Source organism: Pygoscelis adeliae, unplaced genomic scaffold (genome assembly GCF_000699105.1).
Source record: "Pygoscelis adeliae isolate BGI_AS28 unplaced genomic scaffold, ASM69910v1 Scaffold316, whole genome shotgun sequence".
Classification (NCBI taxonomy): Eukaryota; Metazoa; Chordata; class Aves; order Sphenisciformes; family Spheniscidae; genus Pygoscelis; species Pygoscelis adeliae.
Window position 1 is genome coordinate 544,946 of NW_008824905.1, and position 6,634 is coordinate 551,579.

The following is a 6,634-nucleotide window of genomic DNA, read 5'->3' on the forward strand; positions in this document are numbered from 1 at the left end:
CCCCCTAAATATTTGTGCCAGTTTCTGGTTCCTTTTGAAATGAGAAAAAGGACAGGTTTCGTATGGCCAAATGGCTTAGGCCTTTTCTTCACAAGGTTACGAGAAAACGTTTTACCCTTCCATCCTCTTGCTGTGCTTAAAATGAGCTAGTGCTGCCACGTGAAGAGGCTGAGAAGAAACCCTGACCTTTTGGCAGACCCCTTGGAGGCCAAGGGCAGGGAGCGAGTCTGAGCTGGGTTAGGCTGAATGAAGCCAGCAAACCGCGGTCGGGATGGCATAGAAGTCAGATAACATAACTTCATCGCCGGCAACAGATTGACGCTAGGTTAAATATGAAGCTGTGTGATTGTCTCAGGCTTCTCAAGCCTAAGAGGCTCTTCTTTCTGTCTGCTGACACGCTTCTGTCATTTCACCTATTGCAAAGGAGCAACAGTATTTTCACGATGTATTTTTCTAACACATTCTCCATGAAAACGCAGCAGGAGGCGGTAGGCTGTGGGTAAAGCAAGGGTGATACTACCTATTTCAGCCCTGATTAACCTGCTGCTAATTTGTTCCTCAAGCAAATTCTCTCCTAAGTAAATGCTGGTCGTGCCGACATTTATGATGGCTTCATAAAGTTAATTCCCAGCCTCTGTGAAAAACATGGCCAGGCTGCTCGTTCTCTTTAATAAAAGGGAAATTGTTGGGAACGTGGAATTGAAAGTGTCTACAGAACTTGCTTTGCAAATTGCCTAGTTGTTCCAGTAACAAATCCACCCTGCAGATGTGCAATCGGAGTCGTGAGGATGTACTACAGTATCTGTTGTTTGCAACACCTGACGTTGCCTTTCCCAGTTCATGTGGATTGTTGTGACTCAGCTGTGGAAGCCTTTTTTGAGGAAGAATGATCCCTTTGGTCCACACTTGCACAGTACCTAGGACTGAGGCTCCTGTCCCTGTTTTAGGGACACGTGCACTGCCTTAACACAAATCTGGCTGCAAGGCCATCGCTCCAAGCAAATTCTGCTGCTGCAATAGGGAAGGCAGGCACGCTCCTCCCTTCCTTATACTTACATCAGTCAAAAAAGGCTGGAGATCAGAAAGTTCACAACAGAGAAGCAAAGCTGTTCGGCGGGGCAAAGAGGAGATGTGGCTGCCCCAGCACTCCCTCTGTGACCTCTGGAATCCTCTGGCTACTGGAGCACTTCTAGGTGGTCAGAGGAGACTGAAGGACAAACTGAGGGAGAGCACAAGCTTGGCAGTGATGATCTCAACTCACTTGGACAGTTGCAGCAGGATTTCAGCATTTTTGTCCTCATCTGAGTATCTTTCTTTCCACCTCCACCCCCATCTCCTCAGTTGTCCTGGTCTCGGCTGGGATAGAGTTAATTTTCTTCCTAGTAGCTGGTATCGTGCTGTGTTTTGGATTTAGTATGAGAATAGTGTTGATAACACACCGATGTTTCAGTTGTTGCTGAGCAGTGCTTACACTAGTCAAGGACTCTTCAGCTTCTCACGCCCTGCCAGCGAGAAGCTGGGAGGGGGCACAGCCAGGACAGCCGACCCAAACTGGCCAAAGGGATATTCCATACCATGTGACGTCATGCTCAGTACAGAAACTGGGGGAGTTGGCCAGGGGAGGGGTGACCACTGCTCGGGAACTGGCTGGGCATCGGTGGGTGGGTGGTGAGCAGTTGCATTGTGCATCACTTGCTTTGTATATTCTTTTATCATCATCATCATCATCATCATCATCATTATTTTCCCTTCCTTTTCTGTCCTACTAAACTGTCTTTATCTCAACCCACGAATTTTACTCTTTTTTTTTCCAATTCTCTCCCCCATCACACTGGGGCGGGCAGCGGGAGTGAGCGAACAGCTGTGTGGTGTTTAGCTGCCTGGGGGTTAAACCACAACATCAGTACACACATATTTACATAGGTCTGGAATGGCTGGATGTCCTTTTCACACTACCCCTGCTACACATCTCTAGCTGCCACAGACAACATAGGGATTTTCTGTCTGCACAGCTATTTTGCAAATATGATTACTGTATTTGGATGACCGCCAGGGAGTGGAACAGTACTGAGATCCAGTTGCACATATGTTTGGCAGCATCTAGCCTGGTTTTCTTAGTAAATTAAGTCTATTATGTGATGAAGCTGCACTGATTGTTCCCCTGGCAACTTTTGAGCATTGGCCATTTTCAAAGTATTGGGATCAAAGATATTAACTTCCTAGATGTTCTCTGAAAGTCTACAGATAGTTGTAGAAATTGCCATTGTGCTCACACTGAGGAAAAGGCTGCAGTGTAAGCACATAACACACTTTCATAACACGCTAGAGAACCTAAGGCAGAGAGAGAAAGAGAAGTTACATGAGCCCTTAACTGGGGGAAGTTCTTGATTGGATTGTGTACCTAATTAGACATCGGAGAATCCAATCGCAAAACTCAAGTCCATTGAAAACCAATTTCATCAGTTCTGCTACTTGTTTGCTCAAAGCACCTTAACCATCCATTGCAATAATTCTCACCTAGTGGGAGCAAGGGTCAGGTCTACCACGTCAGTGTCCAGGAGAGGTTAATGTTACTGGGCCTTCCTTCAATTTCCTAAAAATATCGTCCGTGCAGAGTGGCAGGATGAGCTGTGCAGATTGCACATTTTCCTTAAGTTACGACACGTGTTCTTGTTCTCTTTGTGTCATCAGATAGATCTCTTGACACACTAACCTCATCACAGATAAATGCTTTTAAAGTTACTCCTTCTCCTTGGGCTTCCCTGATTCATACTCACTGGCATAAGAAAATTATCTCCTCTGCCTCCCTTTCTTATCCCTACTTCCAGGAGGCACTGGTGCAAGAGGAGAGCATACCTATGGCCTTTCATCACGCTAACTGGCAGTGGACCAGTCAGCCTATCTTATCTCTCACCAGTAACCAATGACCAAGTGTGACCCACTAGTTGTGTCAATTAGAAAAGGGAGGGGAATCTCCCTGTAGCTGGAAAAGTCTGGTCAGGAAGTTGGGCTGATCCCATTTGCAAAATTCAGCTAATTGCCCAGGGCATAATCCTTGAAAGAGTTCATTCCTGTGGGATGATCCTGAATTATTTCCCTCTTAACTTTGTCGAGAGTCTATCTAAAAGTGACAGTGTGGATCACATCTTCATAATTTCAGCTGCCTCCTAGTCACAGCCTTCATTAAAGATTATTTTATTGGCTCCAATACAAAGGAATAGTTGCAGGATATTCTGAGCACCAATGCAAACAGCACAAGGTGTTCTTGTTTCACAGGGACAGAGTCAGAATAAACGATGCTCATCTGACTTTTTATTGCCTTTTTTTCTAAAACATGGTCCTGATAGTACTCCTTTGAGTGTACCCTGACAGAGCCAGATGTGTAGGGTTAGCCTAGCACAGCTTAAAGGGAAGTGACTGAGCAATGCTCCTGGGCACATAAGAGATTTTTTTGAGTCTTCGTCCATCCCGAGTTTCCTCTCTCTCTGTTGGTACGGCAGGTATTTTGCACAACACTTTCCCAAAACTCTAGACTGGGCCAAAGGTCAGGCCAGCTGTTGAGGAGTTTGATATGTCAGAGAATGAAGACATTCTAGCCCATCAATAAATGTTCTTGTGAACGTCAAACAAAATGGTTAATTACATCACAGGAAAATGACTGAGCAAATAAGCGTCTTCATAAGCACTGCAGATGTTACACATTTGTCAACAAGCCACATTTGCTGATTAAAGAGTATTTCCTTTTTGGCATGGTGAAGCAATCTCAGAGCTTCTTCACCTCTTTCTGCTTCCCTGACACATCAAGATTTCATTGTTATGAGCCGCTCAACGCTCAGTTCTCCCTTTAAAAGCAATATACCTTAACAGCTTATCCGCTGAATTAATGCTGAATCGTGTTATAATTCACATCAAGACCAGTCAGTGGCAAATGAATGTATGTGAATGAATTTTTCCTAGTTGAAGAAAAATAAAACAGATTGCTTTGAAACGCTGTATCGGCACCGGGAGGCGGTGCTAGGCCCAGGAGAACACGGGTACATTGTCCAGTTGATTTTATGAGCCCTGAACAGTTTAAGTTCCAAATCCCACAGACACCTGTCCTCCAGAATTTGAACATGACTGTTCTACTAAAAAGATGTAAACTTTTCCAGTTCACAAGAAGCATAGCTTTACTTGAGGGTAGCTCGGTATTTTTAAGGCACTCTCGATTATTTGCTACGAAATTTCCCACTGGAGACAAGGAAGACTAGGAAGCAGCTTTCCAGATGTTTGAGAAGGCAGAGGAAAGTAATGTAATTTAAGATCCTATTGCTGGAGGTTGATAGTTTGAAACCCACGGGACAGAAGGCCCACTGAGGAGTTTCTCACTGTATGGGGAGTTTGTCACTGCTGTTTTACCACCTGCATGTTTAACTGCCAAACTAACGTAATCATTGATATTGCTATCTATTTCATTTAGCTCAGCCTATTCCTGGACATAAATTCCTGCTGACAGATTTGGATGAGACTGAATTAGTTACTCTAATGAAATACGCTCTGTTAATGCACATTTCTATGTGACACGAGGCATTGGCCACTCTCTAACAGAGAAATCCTTCTCCTCCATGAGACGGGCCCTTAACATACCATCCGTAGCGATTTTCTAAGCGCTCAGCCACTGCTGCCCTCCATGAATTGCTCAAAAAAGAGGTAAAATGCAGGTCAGCCCCAGTTGTTCTTGTATACCTGGTCTACTTAAAGTGACAACTGATGTCAGCAATAAAAAGCCGGCTTCATCCAAGTCACCGTTGACGTCAGCGCGGTGAGGACTTTACACAACAAGTGAAGTCTTTACCCTGAAATCCAAGACGACTGCATTCAGAACCAGGCTGCTGTTCAGCTGGTGCTTTCCAAAGCAGGAAGTCTGTTTGCACAGAAGATTGGCACAAAAACAAACTGATAGCATAAGAAAGACTTTTCCCAAATAAACAAAAGCGAGCACATAATGCCATATCGTATAAACAGCCACGAGCCAGGAAACATTAGTTTATATAGAGGGCGGGGGGGGGAACCTGAAATACGGGGAGAAAAAAGTCAGCAAACAGTTCACAGAGACTATATTCCTTACACTTTGAAGCTAGCAGGTGTCTTTATGATCCCTTTGCATCTGGCACACCTAGCATATCACTTCAGGTTGTACTCTGAATATTTTTGTATTGGAGAAACGGGATTCTCAGCATGAAAATGTCATTTTTCCCTTGGCACCTTGTAAGGAAATTTCACAATAATGGGCAGGGTTGTAGCTGAGTTTTGGTGTTGTGGAGCAAGGACTAGTATCCAGGCTAGCGTTTGATAGTTGGTGCTTACCTATTGAGCTAGAACCTGTAGTTCTTTCAGAAAACTCATGTGCAAGGCAGAAGGAATTACAGATGGGTAGGAATTAGGTATCTGCTCCCTACCCTTTGGCAGACCAAGCATGATGAGAGGCAGGCACTTTGGAGAGAAATATAAACCTGCACTGCTCTAAGATGTTCCCCTCCTGGTTACTTTAGTGCTTCCATAACTTCCTACAGGGTGGCAAAAGCAAGAAATAGTCAAGTGCCCAGGGCTTACAGATCTATGGACCTAGAGCCACAGAGACTGTATTGGCAATGCCCAAGTCAGTGAGTCCACACCCAGCTCCAAGAGAAGAAAAGTCAGCTCGTTAACAGCAAGGCAGTCAAATTGGTCAGTGTGCCGGGAAATACCTGATGGACTGTGAACACAAAGTTATCTGTGTTCTCAGCTCCCCTCTTCCTGAGAATATTTTGCAATTAAGCAGAGAGTTGATTTATAAGTTTGCAGACACTGCACTAATAAATTGGTCTGCGTTGTCATCTCCCCCTGCCTGAGCTAAAAGAAATGAGATGTCCATTGCCTAATATCAAATTGGTTCTTTTGCTGTGCAGACCAAGGAAAAAATTTAACACAATTACTACATCTTTGAAAAGATCTTAGGGGAAAACTTTTAATCACTCTTCACTGCCCCAGAAAGCACAATAGCAGTCCAAAGAAAAGCTGGAGGACTGAAATAAAGCAATGCATGATCTCCAAAGACTGGGAAGAAAGGGTGGGATAGCTTTGGCACCTCTGGACTGCACCTGCTGCTCAGACACATCACTGGATCCTCTGGCAAACTTTAACCCTTGACATCTCTCCAGCCGGCTGGAGAGGGCCCCTACCACTCACTGCTTTGCGTAACGCTCAGGGCTCTTTGCCTTCAGCTAACAACTAAAGCCACAATGAAATTACTGTGTGCTTGGCAGAGAAACCCAGGTGCTAAAACTAAACGTGAACTTATCCCTAGATGCAGAAGACAAAGGATTTTATGTCTCAGTTTCCACTAGCATCTTTCAGGCTTATGAACTTCAAGAAAACTTGGGCAAGGCTAAATTTAACCTCCAAATTCTGGTGTCTGAACAACAGCCCGTTCCTGTACGAGTTCCCACGGCTGGCTCCCTGGCACTGCTGGGATGCCGGTAAGTGGCGCTGGCTGAACAGACACCTCCGGCCAGAAGCAGTGGGGCAGGGAGACCGGCCGGGGCACGGAACCGACCCCGTGGCCCGTGCATGCACGTGCAGGCTGCCGAGTGCCGGGCGGTGCAATGCCATGCCG